The 22,119-nt window shown below is 36.4% G+C and overlaps 1 pseudogene; it reads left to right on the top strand.

Annotated features, from left to right (window-relative positions):
- The window catches only part of LOC138174917 (suppressor of SWI4 1 homolog), a 63,997-nt pseudogene that overhangs the window by 40,896 nt on the left and 982 nt on the right, over nucleotides 1–22,119 (top strand).

The following is a 22,119-nucleotide window of genomic DNA, read 5'->3' as shown; positions in this document are numbered from 1 at the left end:
TAAAATAATAGGTCAATTTTTCTTCTACCTCTCTAATTTGACTTTTAAAATCCTTCTTGAGCTCTTCCAAGTATTCTTTTTGGGCTTGAGATCAGTTCATATTCCCTTTTGAGGTTTCATATGTGGATATAGTTCAGTACTATTCTCTTTTGAATTTGTATTTTGATCTTCCATTTCCAAAGTAATTCTATTGTCTTTGCTTTTCCAATTTGTATATTGCACATCATGGCTACCTCTTTCCTGGCTTAAAGTGGATCATTGACTCTGGGGCACAGAGGGCTCTGACCTATACTTCTTGTGCTGGGAGCTAGGAGCCTGGCTACTGCCTTTGTGTGCTGTGGCCTCTGGTTCTGACAATTAGAAGCCATATAATGCTGCAGCTCAGCTGGTGCTGAGCTAGAGATGTCTTCTGTGTGCTGAGGACAAGACAGAGTCCAGGTCTTTCTACATTTCCCTGGGGTTACACAGAAGCTCACAGCATGAGATGTGGGGGAGGGGTTGTCTGGCCACTTCAAATATCCACCTTCCAAACCTGGGCTAGAGCTCTGGCAGACTCAGCCACTGGTGAACGAGACATGCTGGTGCCTGCCAATTCCCCTGGCTGTTCCAAGTCACACTTTGGTTCCTGTTGTTGATTCTTGGTGGCTCCACCCACTGGATCTCAGAATTTCCCATTGGTCTGCTGAAGTTGGGCTTGCTGGGATGCCTCCTGTCCTGCACTGATCCCCTCCAGTCACAAGAGGGACCATTCCTGTCAATCTCCATAGCCTCCCAAGATAAAAGACAGCTGTACCCCTTCTTCTGGTTCCACTATTTCAAGATTTTCCCTGGGGCAATATTCTCTGTGTTTTTTTCAATATCAACAAGGGGGTGTGTGTGTGAGGATAAGAACACTTACAGTTTACTGTGCCATCTTGACTCCCAAAAGTTCAAGTACATGACTTTCAAACATCTAGTCTGTAGGCTGATAGCCCCATGAGTACCTGTTGCCATTGTTGCAGGACCAGCACTTATCAGACAGACCTGTCTACTGTGCTGAAGGGCTTGGGAATCGCCACTGCCACAGGTGATTCAGTTTGCCAGGGCTCACTCCTTTGCTCTACTTTGCTCAGGTCTGTGTTGGTGCAGCCTTCAGGCTCTGCACTCAACACTCCCCTGCCTTGTGCAATAAATCCTTCCAGTTGACTTCCCACGTCCTGGGCTAGAAATCTGCCACACTCTGTTTCCTAGTGGATTGTGCCACTCTAAAATTTGTTCAGATTCCTTTTTTAGAAGTATCTGAAGGACAGTTAGCATTTACCAACATGTATCTGTCTACTTTCTCTTGTTTAAAAAAATGAAAAACTAAAAACAAAAAAAAGAAGTATCTGAAGGAATTTATGTGAAAGCACAAGTGAATCCCTGCTTTCACTCTGCTATCTTGATTCTGCCCTAGAAATCAGTATTCTTAAAAAGAGGAATTTTAAAAGGCAAACAACAGACAAGACAACTTAATACCTGTGACAGAATTCCACAAGAGTAGTATAGGTTCTGAAAAGAAAGTTACACATTTGGGACTCAAATAGTTTAGATGGGAAAGAAAAATTAGCAGAAAAGAAGAAAAAATGATTTAGAAAGAAAATCACAATCTACACTTTTTTTACTTTGTTCTTTTTTCCCCTCCCCCCAAAAGCCCCCCTGAAGGCACAATAAAGTTGAGATTTCTCTCTCTCTCTCTCTCTCTCTCTCTCTCTCTCTCTCTCTCTCTCTCTCTCTCTCTCTCTCTCTCTCTCTGTCTCTCTTTCTCTCTCTCTCCACACCCTCTCCCACCACCCCAGAAGGCTACAATAAAGTTTAGATATGTTTTCCATAGCTATAGATATATAAATACACATATACATATATGCATACATATATAGACCTATACTTTCCCAAACCTAATTCATTCCTGATCTTTGTTTTTATGAATGTCCATATCCCTACTTTACTTTTACCCACTACCTTGCCCTCCTATGACTTGCCTACTCCCTCCTCCCCCTTATTCCCATAAAAAGGTATTCCTCCCCTCCTCATCCTATTCCCATAAATCTGAACACCTGTCTATATACCTATTTGCCTACTCCCTCACACTCCCATCTAAAGAACCCTCCTTTGTCCTCTTCCCCCTCCATATGCCCCGACCATGTTATTTCCTTTTTTTTTTAAAAAGCAATTGGGGTTAAGTAATGTGCTCAAGGTTACACGACCAGTTATTTTTTATGTGGGTGCCAAGTATCTGAGGCCGGAACCGATCCTGGGTCTCCTGAAGCCAGGGCCAGCACTCTTACTCACTGTGCCACCTGGCTGCCTGTACCATTTTATTTCTTCTTAATTTAAAGACTTTTATACTTTTCTAAATATATATATATATATATATTATTCTCTCCTAAACCCATTCCTAATGAAAGTATGTTACCAGAACTACCAGCCCTCCTTCCCCATCTAATTCCTCTGTATCAATTCTTCCTCTTGCATCTCATTTGTATAAAATAATTATTCTTTTAAACTGTTCCTAAATGGTTTTAGTTTGTAAAATTCATATCAGACTCAGGTTTGTCATGATCTTTCTTATGAATTGTCCATTTATTAGTAAGAATTATAGTCATAAATTTTACATGTATAAAAAGTAAACAGTCAGTCCTTATGGATCCCTTATAATCAGTTTTTGTCATGTACCTTATATTTCTCTTGTTTTTTTTTTTTAAATAGAATCTTTTATTACGTTCAGGATCTTTTTAAACAAAGTCTTAAAAGTCTAAGATTTGTCAAATATCTTTTTTTCCTTTCAACATAATACTTAACTTTGCAGAATATAGTATTTTTTACCCGAGACCCAGTTTTTTAGCTCTTTAATATATTATGTTCCAATTCCTCGCTGCTAGGATTTGCATGATCATGATTGTGGTACCATAATATTTAAATTGTTTTAAACTTGATGCTTTTAATATTTTTTTTTCCTTGAGCTAGGGGTTTTTGTATTTGACTATGATATTCCTATGAGTTTCCCTAATAGGATCTCTTTTAAGTGGTGATCGATGGATTTTTTTTTTTCTATTTCTGCTTTCCCTCCTTGTTCTAATGCTTTAGGGCAATTTTCTTTAATTATTTATTATATTATTGAATCAAGACACTTTTTTATCATATCTTTCAGTTAGTTGAATCATTTTTATCTTTTCTCTTCTTGATCTAATCTCCAAATCTGTTGTGTTTTCTATATTTCACTTTCTCTTCTATTTTTTCATTATTCATATTTTTTAATCGGTTCTTTTTTTTCATTTTTGAAAAGCTTTATTAACGTCTGATTTACATCATTCATTTCTGCCAAATTTTGTATTACACATTTTCTCCCCGTTTTCCCCCTTCCCACAGCCCCAAAATAGCAGTCCCACAGTATATCCCCTCCTCCAATCTGCTCTCCCCCATATCTTCTCTCATACCCCCTTTGACTTTTCCCATAGAGCATGGTGGATCTCTATGCCCCAGAGCCTGTATATCTTATTTCCCAATTACTTCTAAAATAGAATTATTAAAAGTATATATATATATATATATATTTAAACAATTGATTTTAAAACTTTGAATTCCAGATTCATTGCCTTCCTCCCTTGTCACCAGCCCTTACTGGAAAGATAAGCAGTTCAGAATAGGTTATACATGTGTAGTTTATGCAAAATATTAACATAGTTGATATATTGTAAAAGACTGACTATATTGCCCTCCCTTCTATCCTACCTCCCACTAGTTCTATTCCCTACTTTGATCCCGTCCCTTTTCAAAAGTGGGGCTTCCAACCTCCCTCCTGCCCAGCCTGGCCTCTGTTCCATCATATCCCCTCTCGTCCCCTTCTCTCCTACTTTCTTATAAGGTGAGATACCCTATTTAGTGTGTATTTCATTCCCTCCCCAAGCCAAATTCAATGAGAATAAAGTTGGCTCATTCCCTTTTGCTTTCCTATTCTCCCCCTCCATTGTAACCATTTTCCCTTGCCTCTTCTACATGAGATAGTTTACCCCGTTCTGTCTCTCCCCATCTCCTCTCATTGTATTCTTCTCTCACCTCTTAATTTCACATTTTAAGTGTCATCCCTTCCTATTAAATTGGTCCTGTGCCTTCTATCTATGTATACCTGTAAACATGTATACACACATTCACATATGTATTCATACACCCATATGCCCTCCAATATAGACATATATATTCCCTTCAACTATTTTCATACTGAGAAAAGTTTCATCACTTACAATTATCATTTTTCCATGTAGGAATGTTAATAATTCCACTTTGATAACTTCCTTATGGTTTCTTCTCCCTGTTTACCTTCTCATGCTTCTCTTGCTTCTTGTATCTGAATGTCAAATTTTCTATTCAGCTCTGGTTTTTTCATCAAGAATGCTTGAAAGTCCACCGAATAACCATATTTTCTCCTGAAACATGATACTCAGTTTTGGTGGGTAAGTGATTCTTGGTTTTAATCCCAGCTCCTTTGACCTCTGGAATATCATATTCCAAGTCCTTCAATCCCTCAGTGTAGAAGTTGCCAGATCCTGGGTTATCCTGATTATGTTTCCACAATATTCATATTGTTTCTTCCTGGCTGCTTGTAATATTACCTCCTTGATCTGGGAATTTACTAACCTGGCTGTAATATTCCTAGGAGTTTTCTTTTTGGTATCTTTTTCAGGAGGTGATTGGTTGATTCTTTCAAGCTCTCTTTTGCCCTCTGGCTCTAAAATATCAGGGCAGTTTTCCTTGAGAATTTCTTGGAGGATGATTTCTAGGTTCTTACTTTGATCATGGCTTTCAGGTAGTCCAATAATTTTTAAATTATCTGTCCTGGATCTATTTTCCAGGTCAATGGTTTTTCCAATGAGATATTTCACATTGCCTTCTTTTCTTTCATTTGTTTGGATCTGTTTAATAGCATCTTGATTTCTCATAAAGGCATTAGCTTCTATTTGCTCCAATCTAATTATGACTGGTTGCTTAGTCCCCCTACACTCTGTAGCCCAGGAGCTTATCCCTTCTAAGGCCAGAACATCATACATGGGATACATGTTCCTTTTACAATCATATATGGTGGCTACTCCTGGGAAAATAAACATTTTCTCTTCTAAAACTGACCATTGATCAAGACTAAAGTCATTCTGAGGTTCCTGTCATTCACTACTTCCCCTCAACTCACTATGGGGACAAGCTTCAATGATGCCTTTTTAAATTCTTCTTTCTAGGCTCCTATTATCCCCATTTTTACTGACGTCATTTCCTTTCATTCTCCTAATCTTTTTCCATGGTTGAATTCTTTCTCCTTTGCCTGTGCATTTTTTGTGGTAATAGCTTAATTATTTGTAATCACCTCTAGCCCTGGGGTTTGGGAAATTGTTCCTCTTGAACTAGATCTTAAGTTTTCCCTTCTGTCCTGAAACCAAAGCCAAATCTTCAACCTCCTGTAAATGCCCAAATCCAGTGGCTTTCTGCCCCATTGTGTTTTTTTTCTTTTTTGGGGGGGAGGGCAATTGGGGTTTAGTGATGTGCCCAAGGTCACATGGCTAGTTTTTATGTAAAGTGTCTGAGGCCGGATTTGAAAACAGGTCCTCCTGACTCCAGGGTGGGTGCTCTCTTCATTATTCCACCTAGCAGCCCTTGTCCCATTGTTTCTTTACTCACTGGGTTTGTGCTGGTTCCTTCTCACCCCCACCAATCTTTGCAGCACAGCTGGATCTGGTATTCCTGGTCAGCATAGATTCTCTCAATCTTCCTGTTCTCAGATGCCCAACTCCCCTCACTATCCTGAGGGTAGAAGTTCCTGTGCCTGGACTGAGGTATCCTCTCAAACCAACTAACCCAGGGCTTGCTGCTTGTTGTTTATGAGGCTTTCAGCTTGCTGTTAAAATGGAACATAGCCTGGAGGTATTTACTCTTCACAGGGACCAAACCTCATCCTGAGATTTTTCTTCAAATCTTCTCAAATTGTGCTAGGAGGACCAGGATTGTGCCTCTGATTTTATTTATCTCCACCTTTTGTTCACCCTAAGGTGTCATTTTAACTCTTTTGCCGGGGAAAATCTTGAGAGCTCAGAATTTTCTGACCTATTCTACCATCTTCCCAGAATCCTCTCTTCCTATTAATCACATTCAAAGCAATGTGACTAATCATGAAGGCAGGATGCATAATGTAATCCAAAGATATAACCCAAAAATAAGAAATCTCTAAGGAGAACAAGGTACTTGTTAATTCCATACTGAAAGAAATGATATCAAAGAAAGAACAATTTTGAAAGCAAAGAGTAAATGCTTATACAGCTTTTGGATTAGGTAAATAAGTGCAATTATCAAGAAATGACTAAAAAATTAACTAAATTACCCCATGTCTCTAGGCCACTGTTTAAAAAATAAAGAAAAAAAAAGAAACTCAATTGTTGGCCAAAAGAAAAGAGACTGTCAAGGGACAAAAAGATCTAAGACATTAAAGATTTGAAGGGAACTTATAGAGTAAGGAGAAGGTAACTGAGGAAAAAAATGAATGAATATTCCATCTCTTAAATACTTGCTCCACTATAGGTGAATCAATTTCATGGAGGAGGGAGAGGAGGGTGACATAAGAGGCAAAGGGGAACTGGTTATTTCCTCATATGCCACAATTGTGAACAGAATGACATAGTCATGTCTTCAGAGTGAACACAAACTCTAGAAACTGTGGGAGAATAAGATTAGGAGAAAGAAAGGAAATGACATCAGAAAAATGGGGATAATAGGAACCTAGAATGAAGAATTTAAAAAGGCATCATTGAAGCTTGTCCCCATAGTAAGTTGAGGAGAAGTAGGGAATGACAGGAACCTCAGAATGATTTTAGTCTTGATCAATGGGCAGTTTTAGAAGAGAAAATGTTTATTTTCCCAGGAGTAGCCACCGTATATGTTTGTAAAAGGAACATGTATCCCATGTATGATGTTCTGGCCTTAGAAGGGATAAGTGATCGTGACAAAGACAAGGAAAGGACTAACCCTCAGACTGGAGATACAGACTGACTCCCACAATCCTAATTGCATTTTTCATGGATTAATACTGAGGCACATGAAAAGGAGGTCTTGAAAAATAGAAACCCAACAAAATAGCACCCAGTGTTTTAATATAATGAGGGTTGGGGTTGGGGGTGACAATTGACTGACTCATAAGAAAGGTAAATGGTGTCTTGGTCACTAGAAAATTCATATTAGAATCTTTGGGAGACCATATATAAATAGAAGCGTCTTAGCATTTTAACAGTCAAAAACAGGGCTCTCACAGAGATGCAATTCCTACTCCCACACTTCATAGACCAGAGGGCAGAATGTTGAAGGAGAGGATCAAGGAGTGTCCTTATAGCAAGGACAGAAGGGTGTCATGCACTGGTTTTTTATGGAAATGACTGTGGGGAATGTCCCTTGATTGTAGGATCTGTATACATTTTGCATGCTGTACCCTACATACAAATATGATTATCAATTTTCTTTGAATGGAGAACTGTCATGGATATCATATCTCCATCTTCTTGTCATATGTCTTTTTTGTGTTCTTAAGTTTGCTGTATTTGTATTTTTTTTTTATTTTGGAAGAGATTGTTAGATCCAGGAGACATCTTCCAATAGGGGACAGGACTTGGAAAATTCTTTTAAAACAAAGCAAATTCATGAGTAACACCTTTGGGATTCCAAAAATCTTCTATAAGGGCATAATTTTGACCATCTTCTTCCTGATAACTTTGTCCTTATAAATGCCTCTGTTTTTCTTTTAATTATTTCTCCTTCATTTCACCTTCCTTATTTTTAATTTTATAATGCCAAGAACAAGCTTAAAATTCTCTGTACAGCATCTTGAATTCTTTGGAGAAACAGCACTTTAGAAATTTAACAAATAAACAAAGCAGCAAATTAATGAGAAGCAGCAGACTAGAATCCTTATGGAATGCCACATAAAAGAATCCTTAGGCTTAGGGAGAATCATTCCTTTCATATTCTGCTAGGAAGCAAGATTATTTGGTCTTTACCAGTGTCAGAGCATTAGACATTAAAGATTCTATTTATGTTACAGTGAGCTCTGTAGTGCCAGACCCTGACTTACGTGGTAGTAAAGGATGTTCTATTGATGTGAATTGTCTAAGAATGTCTTCTGATTGTAAACCTTAAAATAATAAATTGCTTCAAGAAAGGTTTGAAGAGTAAGGTATGATGTTAACAGAGGGACTGTGAAACACATCATAAGAGCAGGAGCAGAATTGTAGCTAATAGCTAGGTTAAAGGTTAAGAGCCTACTGGTCACTGCTGTTAAGTAGGTATTTGTCAATTTAGATCTTCCAATGAGCTAAAAACAGGGGTCACCAAGGAGAGAAATTTTGAACTAAAGCAGGCTTGATGTCATTGATTTAGGCTATATGACCTTTAGGGAATATTTTGATAACTTATGTGCACTTTTTAAATAACAAGTATTTTTTTTTACTTGTACCTCCCACTAAACATCCCCATAGAACAAATTAAAAAAAGAAAAAAAAATAGAAACAAGCAACCCCCTCCCCCCCCAATTTTTCAATATATACCTACATAGTCCAGCAAAATAAATTCGCACATTAGATATATCAACAATTTTTTTTCTCCTTCTGAATTTTGAGTTAATCCCCTCTCTTTCAGGAGGTGAATAGAATGTTTCATCTTCATTCTTTTGACCTTTAGGTTGGTCATTGCATTGATCAGAGTGCTGAGGTCTTTCAAAATTCGTTTTCCTCTATAATGTTATTAACATTATATAAATTATGCTCCAAATTCTGCTCACTTTGCTATACAGTATTTCATAAAACCTCCCAATTTCCTTTGAAATTGTCTACATCATTGCTTATGGCACAATAAAAGGTGAGGGAAGGATGGAAGGGAACAAGTATTTATTAAGTACCTTCTTTGTGCCATGCACTGTGCTAAGCTCATCACAAATTTGTCACTTTGGACAATTTGTATATTTATAATATTCTATTACTTTCATATACCGTACTTTGTTTACCCTTTTGCAGTAGGAGCATTCTACCTTATGTTCCGCTTTTGGAATAATACCAAAATTTGCTGTTATAAAACTTTTTAGAACATATAGGTAATTGCTACCTTCTTTGATTTCTTTGGGGGTACTGGCCTACCAGTGATACAGCTGGGTCAAAGGGAAAGCAGAATTTAGTAACTATCTGGGCTTAGTTCCAAGTTGTTTTCCAGAATGGCTGGAATGATTCACAGCTCAAACAGGGCATAAATGTTCCTGTTTTTCTACTCCCTCTAGGGCAAGTGGTTCAAGAGGTAAGAGCACCATAAAGGGTGGAACCAGTCAGTGAATTCTGGCTGAGGGATCTGGTCTGGCTAGAGCAACCAAAAATAGAGACAAGATACTGTACTTAGAAGCAATTATAGGGGTAGGCAAAGAACAGGGGTTCTGAACTAGAAATGAGCTGGGAATGCTCTATTTTTATCTAATATGAGAAGAAAAAGTATTCAGGTGAGGTCAAAATCATTATCTGTTCTAGCTATCCATTGTTGAATTTTTTTTTAGTTTTGGGTGACATCAGAGACTCCAGAATTGGCAAAAAAACAGGACTCTTTTTTCCTCCCAATCTTGAAAAGGAGAGCAGAATCCTAGTAATATTATAAATACAGAGAAAAAAAATAACTCATGCTCTTTTTTAGTACTTAATTCTAAATTTAAAAAAATAAAAGAACGATCAAAAGAATTAAGCATGGTAGTTTGTCTTGTTCCTCCCATTACCATATTTATAGATAGGGAAACCAAGTCACAAAATCATAGGGCCATGTGTGTGATGATGTTTAAAATAGGATGTGTTTCCATTTTTCTCAGACCAGCAGCCTGACATTTCAAAAGATAAGAAGTACTGCTCAGCTTGAATGAACTCAGAAATATCTCTATGAATGTATTTGAACTCATCTTTTCAAATGTCAGTTTGGGACTGGGTGATATAAGTAACTCTTTGTGAAGCCCCCCCCCCCCCGCCCCCCCCCCAAAAGTGTTAAAACTTCCAAACAAAAATTTCCAGACATATGTTTCCAGCATTAATAAGTCTTTGCTGATTATGTAGACTAGTTTTCAAGTAGATCTAGGGGGTCAAAAGTCATGAAAATATAAGAAGTCAAAGAGCAAATGAGATAATGTACTTAAAAGCATTTTGCAAACCTCCCAGTTCTATATAAATGTCAGCTGCTATTTTCATTAGAGTATTTAATACCCATCATTTGATAAAAATTTTCTTTTCTCCTCAAATATGTATGAAGCATGTCTTACTCTACTGACACTTAGTCTATAACAATTGACCATTGTGGAATTCATAAATCAGGAAGTGGACTGAATATTCATTACCCAAGGAATCCCTTTGCAAAAAAATTCAGATTAACTCAAAGATGTGTTTCAAGATGTGCGGGTTCCTTTCATGATTTCATTGACTATTATGTGAACTTCAGTAGGCATGGAATATTTTTGCCATAGTGAACTTTTCATTTAAAATTTTCATCCAACAGTATAGAAGAATTCAATTTACGTGTCAATTTTTTTTTCTGTAGTAGTAAAAATATTTTCAAGAGGCAGGATACTAGGGAGAAAACAAAAGCACAGAAGAGTATTCTCTGGGCTATGGCCAGTGAATCAGAGGGTCATCCAGTAGAAACAGTGGGTTTCCATATTCTGAAGAGCCCCATTGCTATCTCTTCACCAAGTGCCCTCAGACAAACCTTCAGTGGCCCAAAAGGACTTGGTCCTCTTGATTTTTCTTCAATCACAATGTCCTTGCTGTATGTATCATTTTTTTCCAAGGCCTTTCTCCCAGCAAGGTGATAAACTAATCCATATTGATATGCTAATGGAGCTAATGGATTAGTGCATTTTCCAGATAACACATTTGCATTTTAACTGAGGCTTGCAAAAGATAATACCTTAACCCAAATGGGACCCTAATGGTGAAAATGTCAGGTTCCATAATAGTCTGGTAGAAGAGATATTCCTGGCCAAATGAACCTTTGGACTATACCAGGTAGATTGATGACTGCCTATTGATAACAGAAGTAGCCCTTATCAGAGAAACGATATTTTTGTGGATGTAAGTTCATTTGCCTTTTGTTCCCTCTGTAATGGCCAATTTTAGATTCATGAATGAAGAAGCAAATTTCAAATCAAACCTCTGGCTAGTGGTTCAATGCAATTTGATGAGTCAGATACTTTCTAAGAAACCATCAATAATGATATGTGAAACCATTTTCAAATGTGAACTAAAAGTCATGCCGGTATCTTGACTGTCTGCAATCAAGTTTAGTGAAAACTATCAATATTCATCTATAGCATACACATCTCCTCTTACTACTTGAAAGAAGACATGCTATTTTTTCTGGCCTTTTACTTTTATATTAGCTTGCTTGTCAATACTTATAGTGAAACAAATAAAAAAAAACATCAATTAGGCAAAGCTCTTTAAGGAAATAACATTAATAACTTCAGTTATCCTTATAGGAAATAATAATTTGCAGATTTTCTGCCACAAATGTTCAGATACTGACTGATTTCCCTGCATAATCCTGGGTGTTTTGGGACCACCTTTATCTACCATAATATAATGGGATGTAAACTAATTTTAGAATTAGGAAAGGTATAGTAATCATTATGTGTTTCAGCTCACATAGCATAGGTAGAGGATAAAATTAGTATAGCAAGGATTGAACCAACTCAGACCCTGGTATATAGAATTTGTTTAAGGAGAAAATTCAGAGCAAGGGATGATTGGAAAACAAAACATGTAATCCCTCAGGAAAGCATGAGAAAAAAGTAATTTGGGGAGCCCAAAGAGAGAAGGGCCACTTTTCCCTTGGTACTTTGGGGAAAGAAGAAAAGTATTTTCTGGGCTATGGCCAGTGAATCAGAGGGTCATCCTGTAGGGACAGTAGAAAGGAAGCCCTTGCTTAGGCTAAATTGCCAGCAAGAGCCCCCGTCTTGCCAATTCTTGGCTATGGAACTAGTAATTAACAATAAAGCTCAGGCTTAAAATTTAAAAAGAAGCAGAAGAAGAAAGTTGAGAATAGCAATTGTCTTGTAGCAAGGAGAAAATCATACTAATGTATTAAACAAACAAACAAAAAAAATTGCAGATTTGAAACTCTAATTTTATCTTCAATTATTACTGTATCTTCCTTCTTAAACCTGCCTCCCTTCCTTGGAATGAATGTATACATGTTTTTCAGTTCTGGTTTATAGTATATCTCCTTTGACTATCCTAAGGCAGGTATGTTATTATCAGCTAAGAGAAGAAAGAGCAGAATAAAAGTAACAATTTGTTTTTTGTGTTTCTTGTTAGAGGACCTGGTTTGGGCAAAAATTGGTCATTATTCTGAAACAACTGAACAAGGAACAAAATGTGCATTAGTCTGGTGATAACTTTAAACCTGAAGGAGGCAGCTGTGTGTCAAACTTGGGCTTTGGCTAGTTGGGAAAAAAAATAACAGTGCAAATAAATAAAATCATAGATATTAAAGTTGGAGGAAACGTTAAAAGTCATCTAGCCAAACCCATTTATTTGGATGATGATTGAAAAGTACATACCCACACACATTTTTCCTCTTTGGACATGTTTTTTGGATATGTCCTCGTACATATGTGTGTGTATGTGTTTGTAGTGTGTATAGGAAAATATTTCCAAGTAAAGAAATCATTATAGATATAAATATATAGATATAGATGTGTATACACACATAACACACAGAAATAAATGTGTGTGTATGTATATGTGTTTGTTTCCTCTCTGGACATTACTTTCATCAGCAGCAAAATGAGGAAGTTTGACTAGATGACCTTTAAAAGTTAGTTCCAACTCTAAAAACCTATGATTTTATAATCTGTACTTGTCACAGTGGGCAAGGGATGTCCCATACCTCAGTAAACATACTATTTTTTTTTCCTAGTCAAGTGCACTTTTGACTCACAGCTGCCTCCTTCAGGTTAAAATGATCACATACACTAATTCATATATGTAATGTATAGTATACACACACATGCACTCGCACACATACACACTTACAAAAATAACATATGTGGGTGTGATCATATATCCATTCTCTTTCATATGTATGCATGTGAAATTTTTGTTTAAATAAATTTTAAAAATTAAAATGGAATGGATATCTATCTTTTAAGAGTTGTTGCAATTAAAAGATGCTATTAGTGAATTTGCTTGGGAAATTGATTTATTAGGTCATCCAGAAGTTACGTTTCCAACAATGTAATTCATGCTAACAAAATTCTCAAATGCTGATTTAGAAATATGAATGTTGAAGTATTAATTTACAATTGAAGACATACCTGGCAAGATAATTGGCACTGAACATCCATACAGGTCACAGAGAGGACACTTCCTTTTCATGGTCTATCTAGAAGACCCAACCCCATAAATATAAATAGTTTGCTTTTAATTCTTTCAATTAAAAATTGAGAATAAAGACCAATTTTTTTAAATCTGAAAAAAATTCAGTGAAAAATGTTTTGTGAACAGAGAGCAAAAGCTGTTTATATGTAATGTTTATTTTCATGAAATTTGAGTAACTTGAATTTCCCTTCTCTACCCTATCAATATTTTGATTAAAAGATTTGGCTCCAGAACCAGGACTATGGACTGAAAAGGTGTTGCTCCAAGTTTATCTAGGTGTATCAAGAATTATATGGAAATTAAATTTGTAATCAGTTCTACACTGTAATGTACTATATCATTCATTAAGACAAAGAATCATTTTTTGAGAGAAATAATTTTAAGAACCATCAAATTAAAATAAAAGTATTTTTCTTCCAGGATCAGATCTGGACAAGACTTTACTTTGTTATTTTCTCTTTGGAAATATTTCTTATCAGTTACCACTTTTTAAAATAAAATTATTCATGTATTTTTGATATTTTAAACTTATGCTTTCCCTTTGGGTGTGTGAAGGGAGAGACCCTCTAAATAGTTTTCTGAGAATGACAATGAGCACCACTCTTCTCAGCATCACATACAATTCATATCATGGAGTGGGCACAAATGTGCAGATGCTTAGTCTTTTCCATTTCATATGGGCTTTTATTAACTGCAATTTTAGAAATGAACTTTCCAATTCAATAACTATTTATTAAACACCAACTACATAAGAACTACTCAGTTATGCTCTAGGCAAGTTACAAAAACTCCATAAAACATTTTCCCTTCTTCATGGAGCTTGTAGTTTAATGAACTAAACTGAAATCACCCCCCTTCCCTCAAATTGAAAATAGAATTTATTGTCTTGTAAAAAATGACTATAGAAGAAGTAATAATAATATCATTAAGAAAGTGACATCAAAATTTATTTGCTTATTTCTATTTTAGATTATCATACATGGATTGTATAAAATAAGTAACAAAATGTATAAAAATTATTTTGCTTTTTGTGCATTTCAGAATTCAAACAGCAAGTACATTTTAACATTATTTATCATAGACATCTTATTATTTTGATTTGCTTGGAGATCAGAACAAATATCCCCTCATTATTATCAACTCTATAGCCAAACAATGAGGTGGTATAATGTTTACAGCACTGGGCCAGGAGTCAGGAAAACCTAAGTTCAGAAGCAGCTTCAGACACACACTAGCTGTGTGACCTTAGTTAAGTCATTTAACCTATCTTTGCCTCAGTTTACTCCTTGTTGTAATGGGAATGCAAATTTGGAAGATCTTCCCTGCCCCTAGGCTAAAGTGCACCTGAAGCCTGGGGTGGGAGGCTTGTTTTTCAGTAGATACTTCTTGATTGGCCAGTGAGTCAATAAGGTTGTTACATTCTCTGAGCCAGGAGAAGGCTGTATAAGCCCTGATGTGTAGCTTTGTTTTGGGACTCACTTTGAGAAGTGTTCTGTGATTTGATCTGAATTATGGGAAGCCGTTGTTGAGAGTCCCCCGGCTTTGAAAAACCCAGATGTGGAAACCCAGATGTTGACTGGGTATGGATGTAATGGTTGGACAGTTTGGAAATCTGTCTACTTGATCTGTTTCTGTCTTGATAATTCTGCCTGTATGCTTTGAAGTTCGGGGTGCTGACCTTTTTCCCCTGAACAAGGTAAACGATATATGTCTGACTGATTAAAGTAAGCTTGTTAACCCATTTTGAGTTGCTTTCCTTTAACAAAGCAGATCCAAGAACCTGTGGTAGCTGCAAACCCTGAGGACCCTTGGGGTGCTTGCTGCTACACTTGTAAAATAGGTTAATCGTAGCACTTAACCTCCCAAATTTCCTGCTAAGAATAAATGAGAAAATAAATGTAAAATGTTTAGCACAGTTCCTGGCACATAGGAGGCATCATATAAATATTATTTATTATTATCTCCTTGGTAAGAAATATGTTCTGTTTTATACGCTGAACAAATTTTATCTGTCACATGTGAATATGTTAAACTTCATAGTATTTCTTGAAAAATGGAAAATAAGATAAAATAAATCAAATTTCTCTAACAAATCTCTCAGGATAAAGTTCTATGTTACTTCTTAAGTTGTATTAGTAATTATTACCAATAAAACAAATAATAAATATTATTAAAATAAACTTAAAGTTGCTATTTTTTTCTATTTTACTACTTTCAATTAGATATCCAATTCTTCTTAGCTTCCTCATCTAAAAATATGAACTGATTAGATGATAAATATTGTCTTTTCCAGAATAGGGATTTTGTGATTAATAATTTCTCTTTTCCACTTTCTTCCATCCTATTTTTTCCATGTCATTATATATGCATTTACTTGTAACCTTGCTGGTATTCTTTTTTTCTTCTGATAAATCATCTTTTCAATTTCTTACTTTGTTGTTTTGTTTTTCCCCCAATTCCATTGATCTGTCTGCACCACATGTTTTGTCTTGATCAGAGGCAAACCAGGAAAATACTAATTGTTCAGGTATTACTGTACAGCTTTTATAGTCTTCTTTTTGTCCCTGGTCTATATTCTGTTTACTCCTCATTTAGTTCATTGACTATATAATATTTAAATATCTTCTTAAATATAGTTTTTCACATTTTCTGTATGATTAATGATAGGCAAGCTAGTATATAATTGTCATAATTACTAGTTCCCTGGAATTTGATATCCTTCCTTCCTTCCTTCCTTCCTTCCTTCCTTCCTTCCTTTTCTCTTTCTTTCTTTCTTTCTTTCTTTCTTTCTTTCTTTCTTTCTTTCTTTCTTTCTTTCTTTCTTTCTTTCTTTCTTCTAAAATGCTAAATACCTGTTCTATACTAAGTAACATAGTTGAAACTGTAGCTGATTTAAAAATTCATAAGATACAGTTTCTAGGAGCCCTTCAAGGAGCTTCCAGGATAAGGCAAGGGGGCATATATATTCAAACAATTTATGATATAAAATAGGATATTACATAAGTCATGTAAGAGGCATAAAGTAATTGTTTGAAAAGTTCAAAAGAATGAAAGATCTCATTGACTTCTAGGGGTTATCAGAAGATTCTTCCTGTAGGAGATGATCTTTTTTGAACCCAGAGACCAAATTGTCAACACTTGTTTGATTATGAAGAAAGCAAGAGAATTCCAAGAAACAAACAAACAAACAAACAAAAATCTACTTCTATTTCATTGACCACACTAAAGCCTTTGTTCAGATAGCAATAAAATATGGCACATCTTCAAAGGGGTGGCAGTGCAAGATCATCTTACTTGTCTCTTGAGGAACCTGGAGGCTGATCAAGAAGCAACAGTTAGAATATGGAACAACAAATTGAATTAATACTAGAAAAAGTACAAGGTTGTATATTGCCACCTTATTTATTTAGCTTATATGCAGAGTACACATGTAAAATGCCAGTCTAGATGAATTAAAAGCCTGAATTAAGATTTGTGGGAGAAATATCAACAATTTCATATATGTAGACTATACGACCCTCATGGCAGAAAGTGAAAAGGAATTAAGAAACCTCTTGATGAGGGGTAAAGAGGAGAGTGTAAAAGATGACTTGAAGCTTATCATCAAAAACAAAGAAAACCTGCTCCCATTACTTCCTGTTAAATATAGGGAGAAGAAATGGAAGAAGTGCCAGGTTTTATATTTGGGGGCATTGTACATGGAAACTGCAGCCATGAAAGTATAAATAAAACAACTAAAAACAAAGAAATAAAGCACTTGATCTTTGGAAAGAAAGCTATGGTAAATCTGTGCAACATACTAGATAATATACATCCATATAGTCAAAGCTATGGTTTTTCCAGTAGCAATGTATAGCTTTGAGAGTTGGACTCCAAGGAAAGCTGAGCTCTAGAGAATAAGCACCTTAAAATTGTAATACTAGAGAAAACTTTTGAGAGTCCATGGGTTGGAGCCACAGGAGTGGTGGTGGAATCAAGATACCAGAGAAAAGGCAGAGACTCACTTGAGCTCTTCCCAAAACCTCTCCAAAGACCTTTAAATAATGCCCTAAAACAAATTCTGGTTCAGCAGAATCCAAAAAAGGATGGGATGAAAGTATTTTACAGCCCAAGACAACTTAAAAGATTGGAAGGCAAGGTCTTCCTTCCTCACAGCGGGGTGAGATTGGAGCACAGTCAAGTGTAGGCACACCAACACAGACCATACCCATGAAACAGGAGGCAGCCTAGGGAGTTAATGAATCATCAGGGGCAGTGGCTTTCTGGAGCTCTCAGCCCACAGAGGGTAAGGGAGTTGATCAAGTGGCAGAAGAAGCAGACAAGGGTCTCTTTGCCAGCATTGAGAGCAGGACTCTCTTTTGCTTTGTCCATACTCAAATCTGGGTTGCAGTACTGAGTCTCAGTGCTAGGGCAAGGAGGAGTGCTAGCACACCAGAACTTGCAGCTTCAGTGGAACAGGGACCCTTGTCATGGTTCCAGGGCAGAAAAGAGTGCTTGTGGTTGCTTTGACCAGAGCAGACCAGGGTACAGACCAGGGGAGTAGTAAACACACCTCTTCTTAGATCATACACTTGGGAAGAATTTGGAAGAAAGAAAACTTACAGGTCCCTAGAAGTATCTCTGGAAACATCTGCACAAAATCTCTGAAGCTTGGGGCAATTTGCCCTCCACCATGGAAGCAGAACCCCACTTTAGTAAAGAGGTAAAAGTCAAGAAATAGGCTAAAAATGAGCAAACAACAGGGAAAAAATTCTGACTATAGAAGGTTGCCATGGTGACAAGGAAGATCAAAAAACACACTCAGAAGACAGCAAAGTCAAAACTCCTACATCCAAAACCTCTAAGAAAAATATTACTTTGTCTTAGACCAGGAAAGAACTCATGTAGGATTTTAATAATCAATAAGAGAGGTAGAGGAAGAGAATATGAGAGTGATGCAAGAAAATCATTAAAACCAAGTCAAAAGCTTGGAAAAGGAAGCACAAAACATGCTAAAGAAAATAATATCTTAAAAACAGAATAGGTCAGATGGTAAAAGAAGTACCAAAATTCAATGGAAAAATGCCTTGAAAAGCAGATTTGTCAAATGGAAAAAGAAATTCAAAAATTCACTAAAGAGAAGAACTCCTTAAAAAGAATTGACCAAAAAGAAAAAAAAGAGGCAAAAAAATTCATTGAAGAAAATAATGCCTTAAAAATCAGAATTGAGAGTTTCTTGGACAGCAAGGAGATCAAATCAGTTAATACTTAAATGAATTTGGACTATTCACTGGAAGGTCAAATACTAATACTTTGGCCACATAATGAAAAGACAGGACTCATTGGATAAGACCCTGATGTTGAGAAAGATTGAAGGTGAAAGGAAAAGGGGATGGCAGAGAATGAGATTCATAGTGTCATGGCATCAATGAACTTGAACTTGGACAGACTGAGAGATAGTATAGGATAGAATGGTCTGGCATGATCTGATTCATAGGGTCACAAAGAGTCTGCCATGACTGAACAACATGTACAAATCACTGTGCTAAATGCAGGGCATACAAGAAACCAAAAAAGGTCCTGTCCTAAAGGAGCTTACATTCTTCTGTAAGGAAAGAGCTTATATGTATATACACAGAAGTAAATATAATTTCAAGGAGAGAAATCTAATAACCTGCAGAAAAGCTTTGCACAGGAGTTGGCATGGAAAAAATCTCTAAAACATTAACAATCAGGCTAAATACAGATTAAAACAGTTCTAAGTTTCAAACCCATCAGACTGGCAAAGCTGAAAAGACAATGAAAAATGTTAGAAGGGCTGCAGGAAAAGAGGTGCATTGATGCATCCTTACCAGAATTCTAAATTAGTTCAAACATTCTGGAAAGTAATTTAGAATTATTCCCTCAAAGCTACCTTTTCAAAGATACCTGTGTATGCCCTTTGATTTAGCAAAATCATTATTAGACATGTACCCCAGACTTTTTTTTTTTAAAGGAAAATGGCTATATGTTTTGGAACTGAATCTTTAAGGCAGCAAAATATTTTAAGAGGAAAAGGGAGAAGGGAGAGCATCTCAGACATAGGGGAAAGTCAGAATGAAGGTAGAAGATTCTATAAAAGGTAATTTATTATAGTGTTACAGAAAGGAGTAGTGCATATAATAACAGATGAAAAAAAATAAAAGACAAATTTCAAAGGTTCTTATATTTTATTATGATCCTTAGCTGCAACTGTCAAACTTTTCTCCTCCTCACCTTAGAAAGTTTGTGAATTTCATATACCTAATCTTGGCCTTGATATTAACTGAGTTCTAGTTCAATTTTTATGCATTTGACTGGCCAGGCCTACCATTCCTCATTCTCCGACAGAACCATTGATACTTGGATCCTCCTCTGAGGGCAAATCCTGAAATCTGTACATTATTGCAATTAAAATAAATAAAAAAATTCTCCAATATTGAACATTCTCAACATATTATGATCTCTCTGATAACTGAGCAGGATCACTTCAGCACACCAGGCAGTAGGTAATTATCAAAGTTTTTTTTTTTTAAATAGGGAGAAATGTAGATAAAATTATAGCAATTTAGAGAAAGGAAGAAGACTTTGGAGATTGACTAATTTGATTCCTTCATTTTACAGATGAGGAAAATTAGTTAAATTACTTTTCCAAGGTCACATGGCGAAAATTTATGTGCACTATATTCTTTTAAGGGTCTCTCTCTCTCTCTCTCTCTCTCTCTCTCTGTCTGTCTGTCTCTCTCTCTGTATATATATACATATATAATTCAGGGGTGAGGAAACTGTCGTTTGGAGGACACATGTAGCCTGTGGTCTTCTAGGTCCTTGAATACAGCTGTTTGACTGAGTCCAAGGTTTACAGAGCAAATACTTTTATTAAGAGAATTTATTAAGGGAATTTACTGAAGTTTAGATTCAGTAAAAGGACCATACTTGAGGACCTAGAAGGCCACATACAGCCTCAAGGACACAGGTTCCCCAACCCTTGTTCCAGTTCTATTTCTGACTTAAGAGAAGAGAAACAGTATTTAGAGAAGCTAGCTCTAAAACTTAGACTCTGTCCTCTCTGAGCTTCCTTTACTCAGCAATCAGATGGAGATAAATAATGTTTGCATTATATAGTTTGAAGTGGTGTTGGAGAACCTATCTTTAACTACCTTATATATATATGTATATATATATATATATATATATATATATATGTCAATACACTTAGTTTCTCAAAATCTGTCCACATAACTTCTGATGATTTAGAGTTCCCTAAGACTCAGAAGTTAAATGACTTGTTTCTGGTCATGTAGTTTACAAGTTTCAGAGATAAGATTTCAAACTAAGTCTTCCTGCCTCCAGGTCCAGAGCTCTACCTTCTGTTTCATGATGTCAATATAAAGTGAAACTTTAGTCTTCCATCTTGTTCATCAAAAGGAAGAACTGGTTGGTTCACTAATGTTCCTCTCAATTTGTGGTACATCATAATACAAAAGAAGCTGCTTAGGATTGGGCCTTAGGATTGTCAAAACATTTTTTTTTTTAAATAAGATAAGTTCCCATCACTTTTCAAAATGGCATTGCTACTTCTTTGTCTTTCCCCTTCATTTCTAATAAAAGGCAATTGTCATTCAATAAATAGATGAGTATAGGAAATTTGTCCAGGAAAAAGGGAATCTAGTAGTGACAAGTGGGTGAGAATATGTACCTTTATTAGTGACAAATGAAATTCCAACCCTCACAGTAGTTATGATACATCAAATTTAAATGAGATTTCTTTTATTCTAAAATAACATCTGCCTCATCTGCCATCCTTTTTCTATGCTATTCTTCTAAAATTACCCTTCAGAGGTGGCTCTTTGTGACTGTGAATGAGACAAGAGAAAAGTGGATAAAGGAGAGGAAGGCTATATAGGGGATGTGAAGGATGAGGAGAAAGTAGCTTTAAACTGTCTTTACAATTTTAAACCCCTCACTGTGGACTAGAATACAGACAAGTGAAAATACTGAAATCTAAAAATCTCAAGTTATTGGCTCAAATTTATCTCAGCAAAACGCATTACTTATAGCTGTAGTTTAATATAAAAATGCTTAAAAAGTGTTATTAAAAAATAAACAAGACTAAACATTACATCTTACCTAACACATTCCCATCTCGCTGACTGCAAACCGAAATAAAAATAAATCTCTTCTCTTCCTGGAAATTTAAGCGCAGACACCACCTGTCTATTTTGATATTCTACATTTTGCTTCTCAAAGTAATTTCATGTAATCATCCCATCCCAGCCACTGAAATAATGGGGTAATAGAAAGGGTCAGATTCAGGGAGAAATATATGAAGTCAGAAACTAGCCACTGACTCTCTACCAGTGCATGTGATTGTGTGGATTGCAAGGTTGTTCCTTGCAAGGAGACAGCGGTGGGCAACGGGCAGTACGCCAGATCAATGATCCCTGCGTCTCTAGGGCTCGGTGTATGGCGAAAGCAGAATTCCCGGCTGCCTCAAGGGAGCCCCGGTCTTAGCTGGCACTGCCAGGAGGTTTCTTCCCCTGGGGGATCAGGGGAGGGAAAAGCGCTTCTCGGAGTCAGCTAGGCAACACTCCTATCTGCTGCCTCTGGATTACTCCCATCCGTGCGTGCGTGGTCTCTGTGTGTGTGTGTGTGTGTGTGTGTGTGTGTGTGTGTGTGTGTG

The sequence above is a fragment of the Petaurus breviceps genome, unplaced genomic scaffold (assembly GCF_028583685.1).
Source record: "Petaurus breviceps papuanus isolate PSGF00001 unplaced genomic scaffold, PetGlider_PUasm1.0 76, whole genome shotgun sequence".
Lineage (NCBI taxonomy): Eukaryota > Metazoa > Chordata > Mammalia > Diprotodontia > Petauridae > Petaurus > Petaurus breviceps.
Note: the sequence above shows the minus strand (reverse complement) of the source record. Positions and strands in the feature narration are given on the sequence as shown.